The sequence below is a fragment of the Salvelinus fontinalis genome, chromosome 16 (genome assembly GCF_029448725.1).
Source record: "Salvelinus fontinalis isolate EN_2023a chromosome 16, ASM2944872v1, whole genome shotgun sequence".
Lineage (NCBI taxonomy): Eukaryota > Metazoa > Chordata > Actinopteri > Salmoniformes > Salmonidae > Salvelinus > Salvelinus fontinalis.
Window position 1 is genome coordinate 20,640,850 of NC_074680.1, and position 23,993 is coordinate 20,664,842.

At 44.6% G+C, this 23,993-nt stretch overlaps 1 protein-coding gene across 2 annotated transcripts in view; it reads left to right on the forward strand.

Moving 5' to 3' along the window:
- Window positions 1-23,993, forward strand: part of LOC129812803 (uncharacterized) — a 76,589-nt gene that overhangs the window by 22,432 nt on the left and 30,164 nt on the right. For both annotated transcript variants that reach the window (XM_055864685.1, XM_055864686.1), the window contains exons 4-5: window positions 15,487-15,611; window positions 17,284-17,438. The gene's annotated coding sequence lies outside the window, so the exon portion shown is untranslated. The remainder of the gene's footprint in view (window positions 1-15,486; window positions 15,612-17,283; window positions 17,439-23,993) is intronic.

A 23,993-nucleotide genomic window follows, 5' to 3' on the forward strand; every position in this document is an offset into this window, starting at 1 on the left:
AAGCTGCAGCGCGTTGAGGAATTGATTTGCCCTTTGCCCTTTTTCATTCCCACTTTTTTTTCTCCTTCGTCCTCCCTCTTTATTTCTTAGAAAAGAAAATAGAGCAGGAAAGGCTGAGGATGTTTTTATTCTGATCTTGTTTTAGGGCGTGTCTTGTCTCTTCACTCATTTTGATCGTTAGCTGGACAAAAATCCGATGTTGAATGCCGATTGTCTTTGTTTATCACCTTTGACGGCTGATCTGGAACATATTTTATGCAGTCAATAATATAGGTATTGTTTGCACAAGTCTCATCATTTTATTTTAATATAATGTGTGTGTATAAACGTCTGTCAAAATGCTGCTCTTATCAAATTCATGTTTTCAATTGGTTGGCAGAAATAGTTTCTTGTACTCTTAAAAAGAAATGCCTCTGGTTTCCAGGGCTGATACCCTTTGTGTGCAAGAAGTTTCACTTTCTCAAAGAATTCCAAAACATTAGCATTCCAAGGCCCTCCCCCCTGGAGAAGAAGCCTAGTGCAGCCTTTATGAAGTTTCCCGCCAAAGCATAGAGGGGTCCCCCTGTTAAGTGGGGCACAAATAGAGAGGTGTTGTTTTTGGAGAGCTAGACACTGACAATAAGGTCAGCTGGTTTCTCCTCTGTAGTAGCAGATGCTAGCCCTTTCAGATTTTATCTGTTTCTATCCACCCTGGCTGAATTTAGTCATATTATAACCTTTATAGCTCAGTGCAGCATTTCCTCATATTTTTAGAGCTGTCGGTAATTTTTCTGTCATGTTGAATGTAAGGAAACTGGAGAAGGGAAGGGGTTAACTTCCTCCTCAACACTCTGGGCTAGTACAGCCCCTGCAGTCCCTGGCATGCAGGCTGGAGAAATGTAGCTCTTTCATTCCCTGGCTTGTTTACACCAGAATGTGGCAGCCATCTTAGGCTGCTGCCACAAGCAAGGGAAGGGGCGCTGCGCCGCGTGCAGCTCGGGTTTCTCCCCAGCCCTCCAAGAGCACAGAGTTCAGACGGCAGACTGCCATGAACATTAGCTTCTACTGAGGCCCACTGTTCCTACAACATTCTTCCCACAGATGAGAATGCTCTGTACGTTCATCGCTCATGGATACAACGCTATGTCTCCCTTCTTTCTGCACGCTCCCTTTCTCTCTAAGCTTTTGTATGACATTTTTTGTTTGCATTATTTTTCTCTGCACAGATTTCTTGGAATATAAGCCTCTCCCTTTGTCTTCTGTTTAGACATATTTAGAAAGGCTTGCATGTGACTGAAAGCACATGCTCCAAGCCGGGGGAGTCAGTCGACTGTGTTTCAAGGCATCCTTTGTCTCTGGCCTTGACTGATCGAACATTGTGATAACAACTACAGATTGAAAATAGTTAACACGAAGAACACAGCATTCCCCTTGTTTAAGATAACTTTACTCTCTCATTGGGAATGAAAGACACAGTGAGTCATGTATTTGAAGTCTGATAACTGCAACAAGGGACAGGATAAATAAGATGGAGCCTAGGCCTAGTTTTTACATCAAGTAGGTCGGTAGGCCTAAATGTCACCACAATTATTTTCTTTAGCATTGACAACAACAGCTGAGGAGAGGAAGCTAATAGCTCTGTGCCTCCTCTCTGGCATAGCAGCATTTCCATATCTAAGGCCAGGCCTCAGTGGCTTTCTGTTGACATTTAGAATCGTCTCTCTTGAGGAGTTTCCTCTGACACCCTCCTGATCTTTCCCTCTCCCTGTTTGCTGTGAATTATCAATGGTGGACGGCTCCCTGTGAAAACAGCCTTCTAAGGGCAACAACAACCCCCAACACAATCCACACTGACTCACTGACCGCCTTTCCTTCAGCTCTGTCTAGTTCAGTGCTTTTGTTTTGTATATTGCAACAGTCCTAGGAATGTATTGAGCCATGCTACCAATACAGTGCGAGACCCCTTTCCCAAACAAACAGCATATCATCATAGAAAGTGTTTATGTAGTGTTTGCAAAACATTACATGGAGATAAGGGATTGGAGATTGAATGGGATCATACTGTACCTGCATCCAACCTATAACAGCCAGCCAGGGCCTAATGTGATAAGTATTTTTGACAGACTGTGGGGGATGGGAGCGTGTGTACTGTGTTGCCAGATTCTATTGACACTTTCCTGTCTTATCAGATCCAATAGGCTATGGAACCCCCCCACACTGTGAGAGTGTGTTGCTCTCCTGCAAATGTGTGCACTGTAGCAAAGCTGCAGTCGCCTCCCTCGAGTCCCTCGTCAGTCGTCACCTGTGTAAATTGTGGATCGTTCACTCTCTCTCCCACCTTTTAGTCCTCCACCTGTCTGTTGTGTGAATGGGACTGTGATGGCTGATGCTAATTAAGAGGTGCTGTAGCTAGCTGCCGGTCTTGTTTCGCTACTGTCAAACAGCAATGGCAGACTTCCTCTCAGACTTCCTCAGACAGCTGACAAAAGACTTTGAAAAGGAACATTTCAGTGATCTCTGTGGGGTGACTGTCATCTACTAATAAGTACAGCAATGAGCTACTTTCCATAGAATTTAGTTTAGAAAGATGCTGTTGCTCCTCTTCACAAATATTTTTTTATTCAGACCTTATTTGGATTATTTCTTGGTTTCATATAAATGTGTATTAAAGAATGGTGTAGTTTGGGGCTTGCTACTATGGGGATAACAGGATTGGGGCTTTAAGCACAGTTTGGGGCTGACAGTGGAACATAATGTATTCAGAGAGTCTCAATGTGTTCAAGCAGCAATAGTCTTGGACAGCCAGGACTGCCCCATCAGTGCCAAAAACATATGGCCTTTTATATGATAGACAAAAAGCCATACCTTCCCTGTCCAGTTAATAAAGACTGTAGCCTGCTCTGCTCTGCAGCAGTCAGCAGTATAGTCTAGTAGCTGCCTGAGCCCCTCTCCTTTCCCCCTTCACAGGTGCACTACTCCACTACTAAGGAAATTAGATGGTTGTTGGTTTCGTATGAGTGATCTGCAACTTTCCCTAGAGGTCAACATACAGCATGCCGTTATATGCTGATATGGTTCTGTACAGATCTGCTATCAAATTAAATATGTACTTAGTAAATAGTAATTTCATGCATGGTGATGTGTCTTAGTAAATAGTAATTTCATGCATGGTGATGTGTCTTAGTAAATAGTAATTTCATGCATGGTGATGTGTCTTAGTAAATAGTAATTTCATGCATGGTGATGTGTCTTAGTAAATAGTAATTTCATGCATGGTGATGTGTCTTAGTAAATAGTAATTTCATGCATGGTGATGTGTCTTAGTAAATAGTAATTTCATGCATGGTGATGTGTCTTAGTAAATAGTAATTTCATGCATGGTGATGTGTCTTAGTAAATAGTAATTTCATGCATGGTGATTTTCTGTATTTCTGACATGATATTGGAATACTCTACCAATTTGGACAGAACTGTATTATGTAATCATAATGATAATTTATGACTGATGGAAGTGCCAGTTGACGTCTATCACCAAGAATACTTGGCAGTTAGGTAACTTGTTATATACCCGGTACATAACTAGTTACCTAACTGCCAAGTATTACCACCTATATACGGCATGTGGTTATTTTGATTGCAATGGGGATTACTTTTCAAGGTTCATTCCATTATTGAATTCCATTTTCTGATTGAAAGCATTAACATATTACTTATATAAAAAAATATATACTCATGCATGTGCACACACACACCCGCGCTCACACACACTCACTATTATAAATCAAGACAAAGGGTATATCTAGCCTCCTCCCTTCCTCCTGCAGTAACCCCCAGCTACCTGCAGTAAACAGAATGTCGTCTCTGTCATGAACTGTTGCACGCTAACCTAACCAAGCCATCGTACCGCTGCCACCAGATGCATGTTACCATGACTACGGAGCCATCGGTTGATGCTGATTGGATGGCATGGATGTGTTTCCTTCCCCCTTCCCGCCTGAATACTCTCCAAAGGATTGTATTTTTCTACTGCCCTCCAGAATGTATTTGATTGACAAGGTGAATGATAGTCTGCACCTGTGAGCCATGCTATCTTTCAGAGTCGTTTAAAAACCTGATTACCACAGCACCTGATTATAATGGCGGTTTTGTGACTGATTCTGAATATGAAACATGAATAGTTTAGGGTGCTGCTCTAGCCTGATAGGAGAGAAATGACAATGGAGCCTAGTGGTAGGTCTATTTATGTTAAGTGAATGCATAAGTCTCAATCCACAGCAATTAGAGCCTCTCTGTTTAAAAAAAAACATCTGACCTGATCATTTCTCTAGATACTTCAGTTGAGAAAGTATCTATGTTTTTCAGCTGTACCCAGGTATAAAAGACATAACAGAAATACTTTTTTAATGAACATGGTGCTTCCCTAGTTTACAACAGGAAACAAGGGCTGTGTCCCAAATGGCACATAGTCTCAATATAGTGCTCATGGGCCCTTCTCAAAAGTAGTGCACTATATATGTATTTACATTTTTTTAATGTAACCTTTATTAAACTAGGAAAGTCAGTTAAGAATAAATTCTTATTTACAATGATGTCCTACCCTAGGGGCGGCAGGTAGCCTAGTGGATAGAGTGTTGGGCCAGTAACCGAAAGGTTCCTGTTTCAAATCCCTGAGCTGACAAGGTCAAAATCTGTCGTTCTGCCACTGAGCAAGGCAGAGGTTGGGTTAAATGCGGAAGACACATTTCAGTTGAAGGTTTTCAGTTGCACAACTGACTAGTGTTATGTGAATGCATATGTCTCAATCCACAGCAATTAGAGCCTATCTGTTTGAAAAAAACATCTGAGCTGATCATTTCTCTAGATACTCAGTAGGGGTAGTGTGCCATTTGTGTCTTATTTAGTTCTTTCCTGAATTAAAATAGTCATTGCTCATCTGAGGTCATGTTTCAGATTCATGAGGCTCATTCATTCATGTCTAAAATGTGGCCAGCCAGCGTATTGAGTGTTCATCATTTCACTGACGCTGTCAACACAGCCTGTGAATACTGCCATGAGGACTCTTACTGGCCATTCTATGGTAGTGCGTCCAGCCACTTGACACATCCAGCCAGTCTGCTGCCTTCAGCCTGTCTGTCGTCTGTGCTGCCTCCCCCTCAGTGTGATTTAATGGAGCTCCGTTCTCCCCGTCTGCCTTTCCCTCTGTTGACCACTGCTCACCCCCCACAGGATGCACTCTGTTTACCTGAAGACAGTGCACACGCTTACTCTCAGGTATTACAAGGCAACAGACATGTCCCTCAGTGAATTTTCAAAGTTTCTGTGGTATACCTGCTGTATTCTCTCCATCCAGCTTTGTCTGTTATACGTCATAACCCATGTGTCTTGAATGCAGTTGTAGAATACTGATTGACAGTTTTAAAAGTAAATAGTGGCTAGTCTTCAAGCACTACTGCCTGCCTGGAATTTCCGACTCTCTGTGGGTGTGTCTGGTCTGTCCTGTCTGTGTACACGTCACAGGAGGCTGCTGAGGGGAGGACGGCTCATAATAATGTCTGTAACGGAGCGAATGGAATGGCATGGAAACCATGTGTTGGATGTATCTGATACCATTCCACTGATAGCGCTCCAGCCATTACCACAAGCCCGTCCTCAATTAAGGTGCCAACAACCTCCTGTGGTACACATCATCATCTGTCCCCAGTGTGTTGGTGGGTGTGCAGAGGAACACTGTGACTGACATAAACACTGGTACATTCCAAATCCCTGACCTGGCCCTGTCCGTTCTGCTAGTCATGTTGACAGAGCTGTGGTTCAGGATAATGTTGGCCCAGTTCTGCAGGAGAGACCGAAGCAGGGCGCCAAACAGGACTGGTCTGTTTGAGTTTGTTTGGTTAACAGACTCTTAGGTTACCCAAGTGGAGAGAGGACTCTCCAATCTAAAGATTTTAGGTGTGTTATGATGATGAGTGAGTGAGGTTGTGGAGGAAATGGTGTCGTATGGTGCATTAAGTTTGTTGGAACCTCTCCAGCTTGCTGATAATAATAATAAATTGAAGTCCCTGGTGGTAATTTCTACGACAACGGTATGGCTCAGAAATATTTTGTTGCCTTATTGCCTGGATCAGAAGAGAAAGAGCAACCAGAAGGATAGATGGATGTCTGGTTGCTGCTGGTGCTACTACTGCGTCGTGTTCTAGGCTGCTGCCCCCCCAGCCTCAGTCAGTCAATGTGAATGCTGTGGTCTGCTCTGCGTGTCTCCTCTGGTCTGCACTGCTCTGTTCTCTGTGTGGGGGAGGAGGAGCCAGCCAATGTCATTTTGATGTGGCGAGCAGGGATGACATGGGCAGAAATAGCCCCCCGCTTCCTCATTTAGCCGCTTGGTCCCAGTCTGCCCCAAACCCACTTTGCTGTTTACGTCTCCTTAGCCAATCACAGCCAGCTCTGTTGCTAGGTAATGGCTCCATGGCCTCGCCATCGAGCTATGCTAATATGCTGTTGCTGCCACTGCTGAATCCCCTCTGTGATGTTGAAGACTAGGTGATGCCTCTTACATGGAAAATAGTGTTTGTCTCTGAGAGGGGAGGAGAGGAAATTGAAATGCAGGAGAGAGGATGACATGTCGAGATGGAGAAAAACAAGGAGGGACTGACAGACAGACGGAATAAAACATACCTTTATATCCCCACGTCCATCGACTGAATCACCACAGCACTTGATCGTAGGACGAACACCTTTGGATAGATGGATGGGTGTATTTTTACCAGCCTGGTAGTGCAGGCCAGGGCACAGGGCTGTAAAGGCAGAGACTCACTGTGGTATGAAGACATTCATTGAGGAGTGTGCTTTCCAGTTTGCAGTAGATATGATGTATTTTAGAGCGTATCTGGCTCTGCAGCGTTCAGGTCTGTGTTCAGTTCCACTCCCTGTAATGTGTGATATAACCTTACCTGCCATACCCGGCCAGTCACATTCCCAGACAGCCTGTTAAATACTGCAGGTCCTTTGACAAGCAGGCAGGCCTCTCCTTCACTCTTTTAGGCAGTTAGAAATGCAAATAGACAATTCTCTTTTTGTCTAGCTAATTCTATCTGTACCATAATATTGTAGGTAAATTAGACACATGGCCTCCCGAGCACAGAACTCAAATCAACGTTTATTGGGCCTCCCGAGTGGCGCAGCTGACTAAGGCACTGCATCGCAGTGCTTGAAGCGTCACTACACACCTGGGTTCGATCCCAGGCTGTGTCACAGCCGGCCGTGACCGGGAGACCCATGAGGCGGTACACAATTGGCCCAGCGTTGTCCGGGTTAGGGGAGAGTTTGGCCGGCTGGGATATCCTTGTCCCATCGCGCTCTAGTGACTCCTTGTGGCAGGCCAGGCGTCTGCAAGCTGACCTCGGTCGCCAGCTGGGCGGTGTTTCCTCCGACACATTGGTGTGTCTGGCTTCCGGGTTAAGCGAGCAGTGTATCAAGAAGCAGTGCGGCTTGGCAGGGTTGTGTTTCGGAGGACGCATGGCTGTCGACCTTCACCTCTCCTGAGTCCGTAGTGGATTTGTAGTGATGGAACAAGACTGTAACTACCAATTGGACATCATAAAAAAGTTAAGAAAAATACATTGTTTTATTGGTCACGTGCACAAAATATAGGTGTAAACGGTACAGTGAAATGCTTACTTGTTAACTCTCCTCAACAATTCAGCACAATATCAATCAATATCAATCATGAATCAAATGCCAAGAATACAAAAAAAGAACTAGTATCCTTGGTTGTGGTAATACACACATGGCTTTACTTGTACTAAAAGATACTCATCAGTATTATTAGCTATCAGGCATTGAGAAGGATGCACTTACAATATTCATACATTCAATTGGAAACAGATGACTTGGAGAGGGATGGGGGATGATAGTCTGTCAGGAGTCCATTTTCTAATTTTCTGTCTTTCGTAACTTTCTGCACAAAGCACCTAAGGACCTAGCTGCACGATGTGGACGGATGGAATGGGTTCAGATTCAAAGATGTGGCATGCGATAAGAATTCTCATTTTGATGCCTTCCGTGAGTGTGTTTATATTTAGGAAGAGGAAGGAGCACATTAGGCCCGCTGCATAATTCAAGCCTCTTTATCCAGCAGCACAGCAGAATGCTTAGTTGGGACTTTCAGCCTCGGGAGAGATGAACTAAATCAAAATGTTCTATGAATAAGTAGCATTATGCCAGGAGGGCAGGCAGGCAGAGGGAGGGAGGCTGGGGAAATGACAGGCACCATGTCCAAATGACTGACTGACTGACTGGCTGCCTGCCTGCCTGCTTGCCAGCCACCAGAATAAATAAGCCCTCGAAAAACATAAATATGTATGGCCATCCGTCCACAGCCCCCATTGTTATTAGAAAAGGACCTTTACATTAATCAAAAAATACATGAGCTTTGTATTAACACAGATAAATATTAATGAGGACGCATCCATTGGGCGAATGGACGGATGCGCTTTAGTGACAAATGTGTGTGTGGTGCTGTGAGCGTCTGAGCGCTGGGCTAGGATGAGGGGAGGAGTGTGTGGTCAGAACACACTAGTGAGTAGAATCTTAATGCACCCAAATACCTTTTTCTTCTATGGTTTTCTCTTCCTGCCTCCTCGGATCCACAGCCTCTCTTTCTCTTCCTGTTTCAGGCTTGATTCTATATCAAACCACCAGGCAAGGTAGATATTTAGGGCGTTGAATGTGTCATCGCACTAGATTAATGGATGAGTGACTACTGTACAACACCGATTTTATCACGAATTACTGAGAAAAATGGCAGAATTATGATTGCTGCACCGATTGAACAGGATTTCTGTGGGTTGTTATTATTGGTGTGTGTGTGTGTGTGTGTGTGTGTGTGTGTGTGTGTGAGAGAGAGAGAGAGAGAGAGAGCGAGAGTCCTCAGTATGAGGCAACAGCCTAGAGATCCCACATGCTGCGTTGTTCCCCTGGGATACTGTTGCTATGTTGAGCGTCATGAATTTATACAGTGACCTTGACAACAACATTGATTTGACTTCCTTCCTTTTCCATCGTTATCACGAAAAGACTAACTGTATGTGTGTGTATAGGATGGAACACTGTATGGTCATATGACTTTATATGACTTACTCAAAACACTTTGACAGTTTTCCAATGCTAGGTGTGGTGGTATTTTAGTCAGCCTACTGTGTGTGTAACATATGTACTTTCTGGTTTTCATTGTATAAAGGAGCGAAAGAAATCGCCTTCCAACCACCCTCGTGGTTGTTCTTACTAGGTTTATACATAGTGCCATTGTGAACATGTTGGATTTAGGTTTGAGGGCGATGATTGAAAGACGTGTTTTCGTGGTTATTGGATTCAGTCAATTCTGCCTTGTTCAGGACCGTCAAGCTCCAACACAGCACAGACATATCCAGGGAAATTGCTTTTAAATTACATTGAGAGGGGGCTTCTAAGAAACCCCTACTTTTATCAGTGCATGGAAAGAAATGAATATAACCATTCATGGTATCCAATTTCACTTTGCCCTGAGATCTAGTGGGTGAAGGAAATGTGGTCAAGGTACGGTCTTTTTATTCCAGACTCAAACAGAATCATTTTTCGAAACCAAATCCAGGTTTTTTTTATGTCATAATGAAACAGAAATGTTGAATGGTTTTGACTACAAAGCCAGGGTGACATCAGGCTGAGCTAGCCTAGGCTACACCACCAATGAGTGTGAATGGACTTTTCTCGCCCCCGACCAGGGATCAACACTGATCTGGAGTGGCACTCCCAGACAGATCTTGGTTCAAATGCTATTCCAAATAATTTCAAATTCTTTATCTGGGCTTGATTGGCCTTGTCTGGCACAATAGAACCAATAGAATAGTCACAAACCTCGCCCATCTGGTATTAGAGGCTGACTAGAGCAAATGCTAAAAGTATGTGAACGATTTCAAATAGTTTTTGAACCCAGGTCTGCTCCCATTATAACTGCTGGGGCATCAGGTGGTCAACGTAAACTATGGCGATGAGGTCACATCTGGTAGACTGGGTATATTTGCACATAGAGGGGCTGGAATTCAAACATCTGCTGATTTTTATGACATTTAAATGCTGTGGCAGCCAGAGCAGGGGATGATAAGGATTGGGATGGGGTAGGGGCGGCCCAGGGTGATGGATGGTACAGCTTGAAACACCAGAGCAGAGAGGGTGGAGGGTGAGGCCACCACCAGCAGGCTTCCTAATATGTCTCTGGTATTGATTAGATAATAGCAGCTATTCTGGTGGTGATGGCAGAAATGACCGCGTGTTGAAGGAATGGGAGGCAGGATGAAGAAGAGGCCAAAATAATCACAATGTTTCGGGGGGAGGGGGAACTTTGTAGGATCACATTTGTAGCCGGCAAAGACCGATGTTTCAAGAGCTAGCCTACCGTGGGTATTATGTTCAGAGTCATTTGTGGTTCATTATTTGTTGAAGTCCTGTCACTGCTTTGTCACGGACATCCCTCTCACCTCACCCCCTCTCAACATGGGTTATAATTCTAGCTATACATTTCTGGCTAATGAATGGGATATGAATTGGCGCGACACCTCTGCTCGTCACTCACAAAGAGAGAGAAGTTTGAAACTATCTGTTCACCATGGCGACGAAACCTTGCTCTACCTTTTCAAGGGAAGGGAAAGTGGTTGGAATTCTCTCCTCCACATCTTGCACCATCCATCATCATCCCTACTTTTTCAGCCCTTTTAGCTGAAGGTATTTCCCCCTCTTTTGTCCAGCAGATACCACCGTAGCAATGTGTTTGTGTGTGTGCGTTTCCCTCTGCAGGAGAGAAGGATGAGCTAGAGAAATAGACTGTGCTCGGTACAATGCAAGAAAGGTCTTACCTCCTTACCAGAGAGAAAAACAGTGTATAACAATGAGATTAATATAAGGTGACATTTACTAAGCTGCTGATAATAATTATCAAGTGGATCAGTTCGTTTGAGTCACTGAAATATGAGGAAGTATTAATGAAAACCTCAGGCACCAACTCCAACCCGTCCATGATGTATTCTATTATAAGACGTATATGTAATATTGCTCTGGTTTCCATATCGACCATCAATAAACCACTATCAACATATAGATTTCCCATCACCTTATCAACGTGGCATCATTTCTCTACCTCCGTAATGATTTTATGATCAGTGTTTTACACACAGGCATGGCTGCACACAGACCTGTCAACAACGTCTTGTAGGAAAAGATGTCCTCTCAAATGGCACCCTATTCAAAAGTAGTGCACTAGCCTATATATGGCTTAGGGTGTCACTTCAGATGCAGTCAGCCATTATAAACAGTGCGCTATTTCAGGGAATTTCAGGGAATAGGGTGCTATTTCAGACAGCCTGAGTGAATTGAACAATCTGTTCTATTTGGAGACATTTGCATAAGGTGACCTCTAATGGGACGTTTTGTCTCTGCCTCCCTGTATCTCCACCCTAATCAATTTGAGCAAGATCAAAAAGGCTGGCATCAACAAGGCACACTCCCGCTCTTCAAATGGATTAGCTCCATTTGATACATCTTAAGGCTGATTGAAGACGTCTCACTGTGTGGAATATATCAGCACTACCGGAGACACAGCATGAGAGCCTTCATGTTTATTTATTGGAACAGAACACCCCCAAAAGGGGAACCAACGCTTCTTCTTCCTTTCTGTGTTTCCCTCAGAGGGCAGAACAGACATGAGGACCAAACATTGATGTGATTGACATTTAGTACATGTTCCATGTTAGTCCATGGATCTAATAGGCTGATGGTGGTCTGAGGTTAATGTTTACATTCTCGTTCTCTTTGAAGATTATACGGTATCATTTATGCATACATTTTCCTCAGTTGCTTACATAAATGTCAATGTGTATCATATTCCCACCCCACACTAAAAATCTGAATGCCAAATGATTCATTATTGTAAACCCCACACACTTGATCTGACTTGTATGGTTCAACCTCCTGAGAGGATTTGGTATACTCGTAGAGATTCTGCCGTCCTAGCAGTACCTCTCTGATTTTACCTGGACCCTAGAATTACATTCTCTTCTAGTGGAATGTCAAGTACACAATACCCGCCACTGCCATGCATCCCCAGTACACCCTGTCCTTTGTCAGTTTGAGTCAGAACATTCCTGTTCTGTAAGGTTCTTTGAGATGCGTCAAAGAAAGCTTCCCCCCCCTACAGAATGACAGTGTGAGTGCAGGGGCAGTGGCCTAGCTATTGTATAAGACAGCACTGTGAATGTGTGGGGGGCAACAGTGAATAGTCCATGGTTGCTATATGTTGCGTGGTGCAATGCCTTTTTCTCCTCTGACAGTTGGCCGGATGATTGTCACACCCCACGGCAGCCCTGTGCTCTGTTAGCACACACGCACGCACGCACGCACGCACACACACACACACAGCCAAGAGGATGGATGCTGCCTCTGCATTGTGGGTGTGACCTTTGCCTTGTGATCACGGCTCAGTGGGAACCACACAGGTCAGCTAGTGTCTCTCCTCTTCTTCTTCTCTCGCTTCCTCTTATCCCTCTGTGAGATTCACTACATTAAAATGTGTATGTGTTGTCTATCCCTCTCTTTCTCTCCATCTCTCTCTGCACCATGTTCTCTCATTGTTCAGACTAGTCTTCCTCCCTGTTGGTCCTTCTGATGTAGTGATGAACAGGGATTCATTGTGTAAATGTACAGTTAAAACATCCTCATCCTCTGTGCCAATATTGATTTACCTTCCTGTCTCTGGCTGTATCTGAGCCACAATGAAGGGACTATTTGGATACGTCCCAAATCACACCCTACTCCCTATATAGGAAAAGGCTCTGATCTCACCAAAAGTAGTGCCATTTGGTACTTCACCTTTAAGTCTGTATTAAGCCAGAAGCAGTAAGAATATATCCATTGCCCCCTGTGAAACCATAGAAATGAAGGAGATTATATTTTTGCAACTTGACAAGATAAAAAAAATCCAGGGGCTCATTGTGCTTTCAATGGCGGTACTTTTGAGTGACAGTTTTGTCAATTAACGGTATGTGGGTCTGTGCCTGCCTGTAGCACCCGACAGGGAAGAATAATAAGTGTATCTACTGTGGAAGAAGTCACTTTTGTCTCATATTAAAATATGTTATTATGATGGTGTTACAATGGAAACTGTGTGTGTTGTTTATTTGCGTCAAAAGTGGGCAAGTCCAGCAATGTCGGAGCCATTGAGTTCATAGTCGGTAACACGATGGATTGGAAACCCTATACTATGAAAACAGTTCATTAGAACACACACACACACAGAGTGGGAAATGAGCGGACTCTCTCAGATCCTCGCAGTCCGCTCATTATCGGCTCGATCCATGCCTGTGTAAATACAGCTCTCATCTCCAATACTAGACAGGTTTGATTTTATCCCCATTACCGCTCATACGAAACTGAAATGTAAACAATGAGACTCGCCGTACAGAAAAATATCAGAAAGTTAATATTACATTTTTTTATACACTAATAACAGCCTAATATTATTGAATACAGTAACGTGTGTACCAGAGTCTCAGCCATGCATGGCCTATAATAGGACAGCGAGCCTCATTGACCTCTGAATGACCCTATGGGCTTTCCCCTCCTTCCAAAGCAGGACTCACTCACCTCAACCAGTCAATGCATTTGAAGTCTTTGACAGTTATGTGGCAATAACATTACGTAGGCTGCTTGGATGCTGTCCTATGTGTGAGTCATGTTATTGGTGCTGTGCCACCACACTGGCCCTCTTCTCCAAACACTTCTCCAGGCCGAAAGGAAGGACGGAAGGAAGGAGGGAAGAAAGAAAGAAGGGAGGAAGGCTGGCTCTCCTCTCCCACTCCTATTGGAGGAGCTGATCAAGCTCAGTGGGTACTTTCTGATTATAACAACATCATTGCAACCATTACATTCTTTTTTTTTAAATGACAGGGAAGGCCAACATCAGCAAAAGGTCTCTGGTGTTCCCTCTGGGGTTAGAGAGCTGGTCACTGCAGCATTAGCGAAGCACAGCAACACGAAGCACCAAGGTATAAAAGGAGGTGGTCACTAGCCAGGCCTCCCATTATACTCTGAGGTTACTGAGTGACCCAGCTCAGCTGTGAAATTAGTCAATGATATGCTTTAGGACCTTGGACGACTCAAGACAGAGATGCAGACCCTGCTGCAGGTGAGATGGACTCACTGAGAGGAACAATCAACAAATATCAATCTTATCAATAATACTGTATAAAGTGATTGTCCCTCCACTTTGTATAGCCTCCTTGAATAACCTCTACTGGTAGCAATATAATGAGAACAGAAGTTGTCCGAGAACAGAGCCTTGAGGAACTCTGAACTACTGTCTAACCGTTTTCCTTTCCCCTAGAAGATAATTAAGGTCAAGAGAAAAACTGTCAACTGCCGTAGGGCCTCACAATGACTTTCCCATTACACCACTTCTGTGTGGCCTTTTCCATTTACTTTCCTTTTGTATTGTAATGCACCAAGTCTATAAGCTGCTATCGCTGGTGCTGCTCAGTTCCCCCTAAATCTATTATTGGCATATTGGAGACATTCAGACTGGAGAATGAGATTATCCCTCTACCCACATATTGCTCAGAACGACGAGAGACACACACACACACACACAGAGAGAGAGCCATCAGGACGTTTCCTGTTTCCCTAAGTGGGCCAATGTCATCCTCTCGACAGTGTTTAGCTTTGGGAATGTGCTAATCTAATTGGTGCCTTTACCGCTGATGAAATCAAGCCAAGACACGAGTGTGTCTGGTATTTCAATGACCAAGACTGCAATTTGAGATGGTTTCTACCCCCTCTCCTCTCCCCTTAATAAATTATAACACTTCTTCATCCTTACCCAACGAACACGTTGCCACGGTCACCCGAAGCTTGTACCCATCTATAATACTCTGAGACCCGTTGCCGCGCCAACCAGGCATTGAGTTTCCAAGCACGCTTTTTCCGCCTCTGAAAAATGTCATCAGCTTGGAATAATGTAGCACACGGCAGATAACACATTAGCATATAATTGAAGATGCAGGGTGTGAATGCTCTGGTTTGCCGCTGTCGGGTTTGTCTGTTTGCCGGAATAGGAAGGTGTGCGTCTCTCTCTCTCCTCAGAGTGGGCAGTGACACCCTGGTCCCCTCACTGTGTGTCTGGATTACGTTGAATGCCTGTCATTATCACACTGTGAGACCAGGGCAGTTTTAGTGCTGCAGTCCATAATAGTGGGGTTTATTGGCAGGCATGATAATTGAATGGTCGTCATGGCCAGATGGTCATACTATATAACGTGCTTTATGTGTATGATGTGTAAATGCTTGGTGATGATTGAAATGTATGAGTCCAGCATTTCTGTGTCTTACAACCAGATCAGATCCTGTAATATGATTTTGAGTAGGAAAAACATGTCCACATGGCACTCAAACGGACAGCCTGTGTTGTGTTCCTCTGTCCTTCTCATCCAGCCTCGCGCTGCCTTTCCTGCTGCAGAGAGCACAGAGACAGTCAGAGAGACGGCATCCGCCAAGACCAGCAAAACCACAAGCAGCAGCAGCAGAAAGCCCCCCCCCTTCCTCCCTGTGTCTCCATGGTAGGTTTCCATAGCAACCCCTGCCTGCCTCTGCAGTGCCAGCTTTACGAGGTAGATTCTGTGTTGTACGGTCTGTGTTGCTATCCATCCATCCATAGCAAGCCACCGATAAGCAGCAGACAGACACAATGCCACCATTGTATCCCTGCAATTTCAGCTGTGCTCCCACTTTATGGACAGAAACCAATAAATCAGTGCTTTTGTTATCTCTTTTACAAATGGACCAAAGGAGAAAGAGGAGAAAGCACAGTGGCTACAGAGAGAAAGAGTAATGATAACCATTGTCACATTGGTTGGTTGGTATCCGACCGTCCTGTGCTATTCTATTGGTGTGCCGTATTCTCTACTCAATTCCATGAAGCTCATTGACATGCATTCTGATTAACGCTAGAATCCTTACTTGCTACATCCATTTCCGGACTTACACATGCATGATGTATACCCTTGGATTCTTGAAGAATATAGCTTGTTGTACCCCATCAGAACCCAAAATATAAGCTTGTTTTACTACAATGTTTGTAAACAATCTAAATGTTAACAAACACTGTTTAATATACTATAGCCTCAAAACATGCTTAAAACTATAATGTTTATAGCATGGATGAATTAATCAGTCCTTGCATCCATAGCTCTGTCTATGCATTTTAGAGTGGTTACATTTCTCCAGGTCCATCCCTCAGCTTTTTACCAAAACAGAGTCAGGTTGTCGCTTTGTTCTTTTTTCAATTTAGGATTCTAGCTTTAAGAGTTTGGTATTGTTGTCACAATGCTTGTTCTGTAAAGGTTCTGGGATTGACTTGACATCAAGGAAATGACTACTTCCATACTGTAACTTGCCAGACTATTTCAGTTGCCACATGAAGTTCCGACAGAATGACTGAGTTGCTGTCAGCAGCACAGATGTGAAAAGCAAGGACGAACCTCATCCCATTTCTGCAGTGCACGGCTGCTGTGAAAATGCAATATCCACAGAAACGAATGAGACAAATACATCCCTCACCCACAAAAGGAGTTTATTGGTGTCTGATAAGTGTAAATTGTTTTGAAATGTCATTATTTGCGACAGCAACTTCAGAAAGCGTCAGGGACTGCACGACTCTGAAACAAACGACCCTCGGCTAGCTAACGATGGCAGGCAGGCTGTCGTCTGTTCCTCCCCACGCAGCAAGACAGGGCAGCTAGGCGCACTGATAGATTTATATAATATATATATATACGAGATGAGAAGGAAATGAGGGGAGGATGAAAGAAACAGCCAAGGTCTCTCAGCTGTACCAGCTATGCCTGCCTGCCTGGGCCGGGGAAGAAAGAAATGCTTCCTGATGGGTGGAGAGCGAGAGACAAGAGATAGAGGGAACAGAATAGAATGCCATAGAACAGAATATTCTCTCCTGCTGCCGTCAGTCATTCTATAGTGACAGTTATTAAAGCCAGAACCAAACTTGAGTATAATGGTTTCTTTCAAACAGTTCTAGATCCTGTGACACCCAATATTTTACACCTCTTATGCATCTGATGGGTTTGACTATAACTTAGCCCAGCCGGCAAATGTTGAAATGGAACTAACCAAAGCCTTATATTTGGATTTCTGTATATTTAGAATGTAATCTAGATATTTATTTAAATGTAAATATTTCTTTCTAAATATGTGTCTTTTCTTTTCCTACCACAGCAGTCTCAGGAAGCGGTGGCCATGGTCCTCCCCCCAGCCAGGCCAACCCCCACCCTGCTCCAGCCGTGCCACTCCATATTTGAGGATGCTCAGAAGGTCTAAGGTCCTCCGGAAGGTCTAATGACATGAGAATGTTTAACCCTCTCCTGCAACAGGTAACACACACATACGCTGTCTGGAGCCATGATCTAACGTACCTCTCACTCAATCACACTTATGTTTTGGCACAGGATCAAAAATCTATGTTATGGCCATATCTCCACTTTATCAACATATGTCACGATAATAAGGATTACTACTTTAATTAATGGCACCTTTCTCTCACTCAAAGTAGTTCAAATGTTTGAGGTAACTCCCTTCCAGCACCAGAATGTAACACAGTCATATGAAGATAGCAATTCAAAAAGAATATCAACAATTCTACAGCATGTTCATTTCAGCAAATCTATTCCTGGAGAAACTTGCTCAATTTAATAAATACCCTTGCAACATTTTGGGTTGTTGTTGTGAAGTGGAAAATGTGCAGAGGACAAATTGGGAGAATTCAAGGCAGTGACTGCCTGCACTGAGCTCCATTGTGGAGAGCTGAGAGCTGCGTCTCTCCTGTTGATTGACAGCTGGCCTCGGAGCACACTGGAGGCAGCAGAGGGCTAAGCCAAATGGAACAATCACTGTGACAGGCAGCTGTCAGTGGGGAGGAGACGATGTGTGCGTCCCAAATGACACCCCATCCCCCATATAGTGCATGGGTCCCGATCAAAAATAGTGCACTCTTTAAGGAGTAGGGTGCCATTTGGGACGCAGGCGACTGCTGCCCTGCCAGCTCTCAGCCTCTCAGCACAACCCAATAAATTCAATGTGAGATGTGCTGAAGTGACTGACTGGGAACTATGAGGCCTCTTCTGTGGCCCAGGCTCTGGAACTCAACTGCACCTTTCATAAATAGACACACAGAGTTGTGGACAGGAGTGAGCATCTACACCACAGCAGATGTGGAACCTGTAGGGACAGCTCAGGGCTTCCAGTCCACTTCTATCCCTCTTCTCAGTAAGTCTACTTGAGAGACGGTGAGCACCCTGGAGCTTTAACCCAGAGAAATAGTACATCGTTAACCGGAAGAAAATGGCACACAGATCAATGTTATTCTTTCTCTGTCCCTTGTATGTCTGCAGTTACATTTACATTTCAGTCATTTAGCAAACGCTCTTTTAAAAATGTTACCAGGTAAGTTGCCTGAGAACACATTTTTCATTTACAGCAACAACCTGGTGAATAGTTACAGGGGAGAGGAGGATGAATTGAATGCTGGGGATGATTAGGTGGCCATGATGGTTTGAGGGCCAGATTGGAAATTTAGCCAGGACATCGGGGTTAACACCCCTACTCTTACGATAAGTCAGGACACCCATTTAACGTCCCATCTGAAAGACAGCCCTGACTCTTTGAAGATACTCTACAGAGAGTCATTGCATTGACTATTTTTCTTCCTTGTCAACGTTTGTATCCAGTTGGCGGACCTGCCTCTTTGTTTCTATCTGGAGAATTGACCAGAGAGCCTATGTGAAAGCATGGAGAGACCGTTGATTAATCCTGTCATTGTAAAACTCAGGAGATGTCCTGCTTGGTTGTTTATGTTTGTTGTTTATCACTTCCTCAGATAAAAGAGAACGTTAAAAAAAAAAAGAAGTAAATACTCACAATCTGAAGTGTTGCATTCATCTTATGGAGTGGCGGTAGAGCAGGGCGATGCCTTTTCCCGCCTGGAGATTCAGTGTGACATTAAGAAGGTTCCAACTGGGTGAGATTGCCTAATGGCTTGTGATGCAGTACCCGGAGCTGAGCTCTCGCTTGCTCCCACTCTCCAATTCTCCTCTCACTCCTTCTTTCCCTCTCTCACTCACTCACTCACTCACTCACTCACTCACTCACTCACTCACTTACTCACTTACTCACTCACTCACTCACTCACTCACTCACTGGGTGCTTCAGAAGAGTAGTCTGCAGCATAACAATACAAATTCTCTCTCTGTATGAGTTTTAAAATAGTACTTAATTCCCTCCCATACTGAAGAAACTACATTACACCAGAGAAATATCCTTACTGGAGGGAACAAAGCTCCTCAGACCACAGCATTTGACTTGACTGAGCCGCATGGGTTCATTCAATACGACCTGACATGGTATTCTAATTCTATGGATTATACATGGTGTGAAGGATAAGTCTGTCCAGAGAACAGGCAAAGAAAGCAACCATAGAATTCCAACATAAAGCAAAGCACAGTAAACAGGTTATTAAGATGGTATCATCACATACCAACCACACAACACACTTTACTACGGTATGATGCTTTGCTGGTTTTTATGTCGACTCAGTGGGACACTACTCCCTTCACCTCAAATGTCAGCTTATTTGCTAATTGTCTCCAAAATGGCAGCCGGCAGCCGGCCGCAATCAGCTCTGAGCTAATGTCAGAGCATGAAAACACAAACACACTGATTGATGCAGCTGCCTCCACCCCCCCACATCATAATAGCTTTGATATTTTCCTTCATTGAAAAGGTCACGGGACGGGGATGGGGCTGCCAGATGCTCAGGTAAGAAGAAGGGAACGGGAGTGGATGGCTTGATGCTGACATCACCCTCAAATGTGACTGGATGTTTGGTTGGTTGATGGATTCAGTAATTTGTATTGCATGACAATGCAAAACGAGGCAGGGGTGTGACTTAATGCGTGCTGTCCCTTTCCACACAACATATATATATTTTTTATTAATTTCACCTTTATTTAACCAGGTAGGCTAGTTGAGAACAAGTTCTCATTTGCAACTGCGACCTGGCCAAGATAAAGCATAGCAATTCGACACATACAACAACACAGAGTTACACATGGAATTAACAAAACATACAGTCAATAATACAGTAGAAAAAAAGAAAACTAAAAAAGTCTATATACAGTGAGAGCAAATGAGGTAAGATAAGGGAGTTAAGGCAATATATAGGCCATGGTGGCAAAGTAATTACAATATACCAATTAAACACTGGAATGGTAGATGTGCAGAAGATGAATGTGCAAGTAGAGATACTGGGGTGCAAAGGAGTAAGATAAATAAATACAGTATGGGGATGAGGTAGATAGATGGGCTATGTACAGGTGCAGTGATCTGCTCTGACAGCTGGTGCTTAAAGCTAGTGAGGGAGATATGAGTCTCCAGCTTCAGTGATTTTTGCAGTTCGTTCCAGTCAGTGGCAGCAGAGAACTGTAAGGAAAGGCGACCAAAGGAGGAATTGGCTTTGGGGGTGACCAGTGAGATATATCTGCTGGAACGCGTGCTACGAGTGGGTGCTGCTATGGTGACCAGTGAGCTGAGATAAGGCGGGGCTTTACCTAGCAGAGACTTGTAGATAACCTGTAGCCAGTGGGTTTGGCGACGAGTATGAAGCGAGGGCCAACCAACGAGAGCGTACAGGTCGCAGTGGGGGGTAGTGTATGGGGCTTTGGTGACAAAATGGATGGCACTGTGATAGACTGCATCCAATTTGTTGAGTAGAGTTTTGGAGGCTATTTTATAGATGACATCGCCGAAGTCGAGGATCGGTAGGATGGTCAGTTTTACGAGGGCATGATTGGCAGCATGAGTGAAGGATGCTTTGTTGCGATATAGGAAGCCAATTCTAGATTTAATTTTGGATTGGAGATGCTTAATGTGAGTCTGGAAGGAGTGTTTGCAGTCTAACCAGACACCTAGGTATTTGTAGTTGTCCATGTGTTCTAAGTCAGAGCCGTCCAGAGTAGTGATGCTGGACAGGCGGGCAGATGCGTGCAGTGATCGATTGAATAGCATGCATTTAGTTTTACTTGCATTTAAGAGCAGTTGGAGGCCACGGAAGGAGAGCATTGAAGCTCTTGGCATTGAAGCTTGTCTGGAGGTTCATTAACACAGTGTCCAAAGAAGGGCCAGAAGTATACAGAATGGTGTTGTCTGCGTAGAGGTGGATCAGAGAATCACCAGCAGCAAGAGCGACATCATTGATGTATACAGAGAAGAGAGTCGGCCTGAGGATTGAACCTGTAGCACCCCCATAGAGACTGCCAGAGGTCCGGACAACAGGCCCTCCGATTTGACACACTGAACTCTATCAGAGAAGTAGTTGGTAAACCAGGCGAGGCAGTCATTTGAGAAACCAAGGCTGTCGAGTCTGCCAATAAGAATGTGGTGATTGACAGAGTCGAAAGCCTTGGCCAGGTCAATGAATACGGCTACACAGTAATGTCTCTTATCGATGGCGGTTATGATGTCGTTTAGGACCTTGAGCGTGGCTGAGGTGCACCCATGACCAGCTCTGAAACCAGATTGCATAGCGGAGAAGGTACGGAGGGATTCGAAATGGTCGGTAATCTGTTTGTTAATTTGGCTTTCGAAGACCTTAGAAAGACAGGGTAGGATAGCAGTTTGGGTCTAGAGCACAGGTGTCAAACTCATTCCATGGAGGGCCGAGTGTCTGCGGGTTTTCGCTCCTCCCTTGTACTTGATTGATGAATTAACATCACTAATTAGTTAGGAACTCCCCACACCTGGTTGTCTAGGGCTTTATTGAAAGGAAAAACCAAAAACCTGCAGACACTAGGCCCTCCGTGGAATGAGTTTGACACCCCTGGTCTAGAGTGTCACCCCCTTTGAAAAGGGGGATGACCACGGCAGCTTTCCAATCTTTGGGAATCTCAGACGATACAAAAGAGAGGTTGAACAGGCTAGTAATAGGGGTTGCAACAATTTCGGCAGATAATTTTAGAAAGAGAGTGTCCAGATTGTCTAACCCGGCTGATTTGTAGGGGTCCAGATTTTGCAGCTCTTTCAGAAGATCAGCTATCTGGATTTGGGTGAAGGAGAAATGGTGGGAGCTTTGGCGGGTTGCTGTGGAGGGTGCCGGGCAGTTGACCGGGGTAGCCAGGTGGAAAGCATGGCCAGCCGTAGAGAAATGCTTAATGAAATTCTCAATTATAGTGGTTTTATTGGTGGTAACAGTGTTTCTTAGCCTCAGAGCAATGGGCAGCTGGGAGGAGGTGCTCTTATTATCCATTAACTTTACAGTGCCCCAGAACTTTTTTGAGTTTGTACTACAGGATGCAAATTTCTGTTTGAAAAAGCTGACCTTAGCTTTCCTAACTGCCTGTGTATATTTGTTCCTAACTTCCCTGAAAAGTTGCATATCACAGGGGCTATTCGATGCTAATGCAGAACACCACAGGATGTTTTTGTGCTGGTCAAGGGCAGACGGGTCTGGAGTGAACCAAGGAGTATATCTATTCCTAGTTCTACATTTTTTGAATGGGGCATGTGTAACGGATGTGAAATGGCTAGCTAGTTAGCGGGTACGCGCTACTTGCGTTTCAATCAGTTACGTCACTTGCTCTGAAACCTACAAGTAGTGTTGCCCCTTGCTCTGCAAGGGCCGCGGCCTTTGTGGAGCGATGGGTAACGACGCTTCGTGGGTGTCAGTTGTTGATGTGTGCAGAGGGTCCCTTGTCCGCGCCCGTGTCGGGGCGAGGGGACGGTTTAAAGTTATACTGTTACATTGATGCTGTTGACCCGGATCACTGGTTGCTGCGGAAAAGGAGGAGGTTGAAAGGGGGGTGAGTGTAACGGATGTGAAATGGCTAGCTAGTTAGCGGGTACGCGCTACTTGCGTTTCAATCAGTTACGTCACTTGCTCTGAAACCTACAAGTAGTGTTGCCCCTTGCTCTGCAAGGGCCGCGGCCTTTGTGGAGCGATGGGTAACGACGCTTCGTGGGTGTCAGTTGTTGATGTGTGCAGAGGGTCCCTGGTTCGCGCCCGGGTCGGGGCGAGGGGACGGTCTAAAGTTATACTGTTACACATGCTTATTTAAGATGGTGAGGAAGGCACTTTTAAAGAATAGCCAGGCATCATCTACTGACGGGATGAGGTCAATGTCATTCCAGGATACCCCGGCCAGGTCGATTAGAAAGGCCTGCTCGCAGAAGTGTTTTAGGGAGCGTTTGACAGTGATGAGGGGTGGTCGTTTGGTCGCAGACCCATTACGGACGCTGGCAATGAGGCCGTGATCGCTGAGATCTTGATTGAAAACAGCAGAGGTGTATTTGGAGGGCAAGTTGTTCAGGATGATATCTATGAGGATGCCCGTGTTTATGAATTTGGGGTTGTACCTGGTAGGTTCACTGATATTTTGTGTGAGATTAAGGGCACCAAGCTTAGATTGTAGGATGGCCGGGGTGTTAAGCATGTCCCAGATTAGGTCACCTAGTAACACGAGCTCAGAAGATAGATGGGGGGCAATCAACTCACATATGGTATCGAGGGCACAGCTGGGGGCAGAGGGAGGTCTATAGCAGCAGCAACAATGAGAGACTTGTTTATTAGTTTAAGCACACTGTGTTTGTCTATTGTTGTGACAAATTTTAACATATTAATATTAAAACATATTAATGAAGCCATTTGCAAACAAAAATGTGCCGTCCATCTCAATCCCTGCATGACAGTTTGTGCTCTGTTTACTTGTATTACATCTCACCAGATGGGTTCATTGAGAACACACTTGGATGGGCGTCCTGGCACTGGTCCACACCAGTCTGGGGCTTGTCTGTCTGGGGCATCTGTCTGTCTGGGGTCTCGGTCCGCAAGTAGCCTAGCGCTTAAAAGCATTGGGCCAGTAACCCAAAAGGTCGCCGGT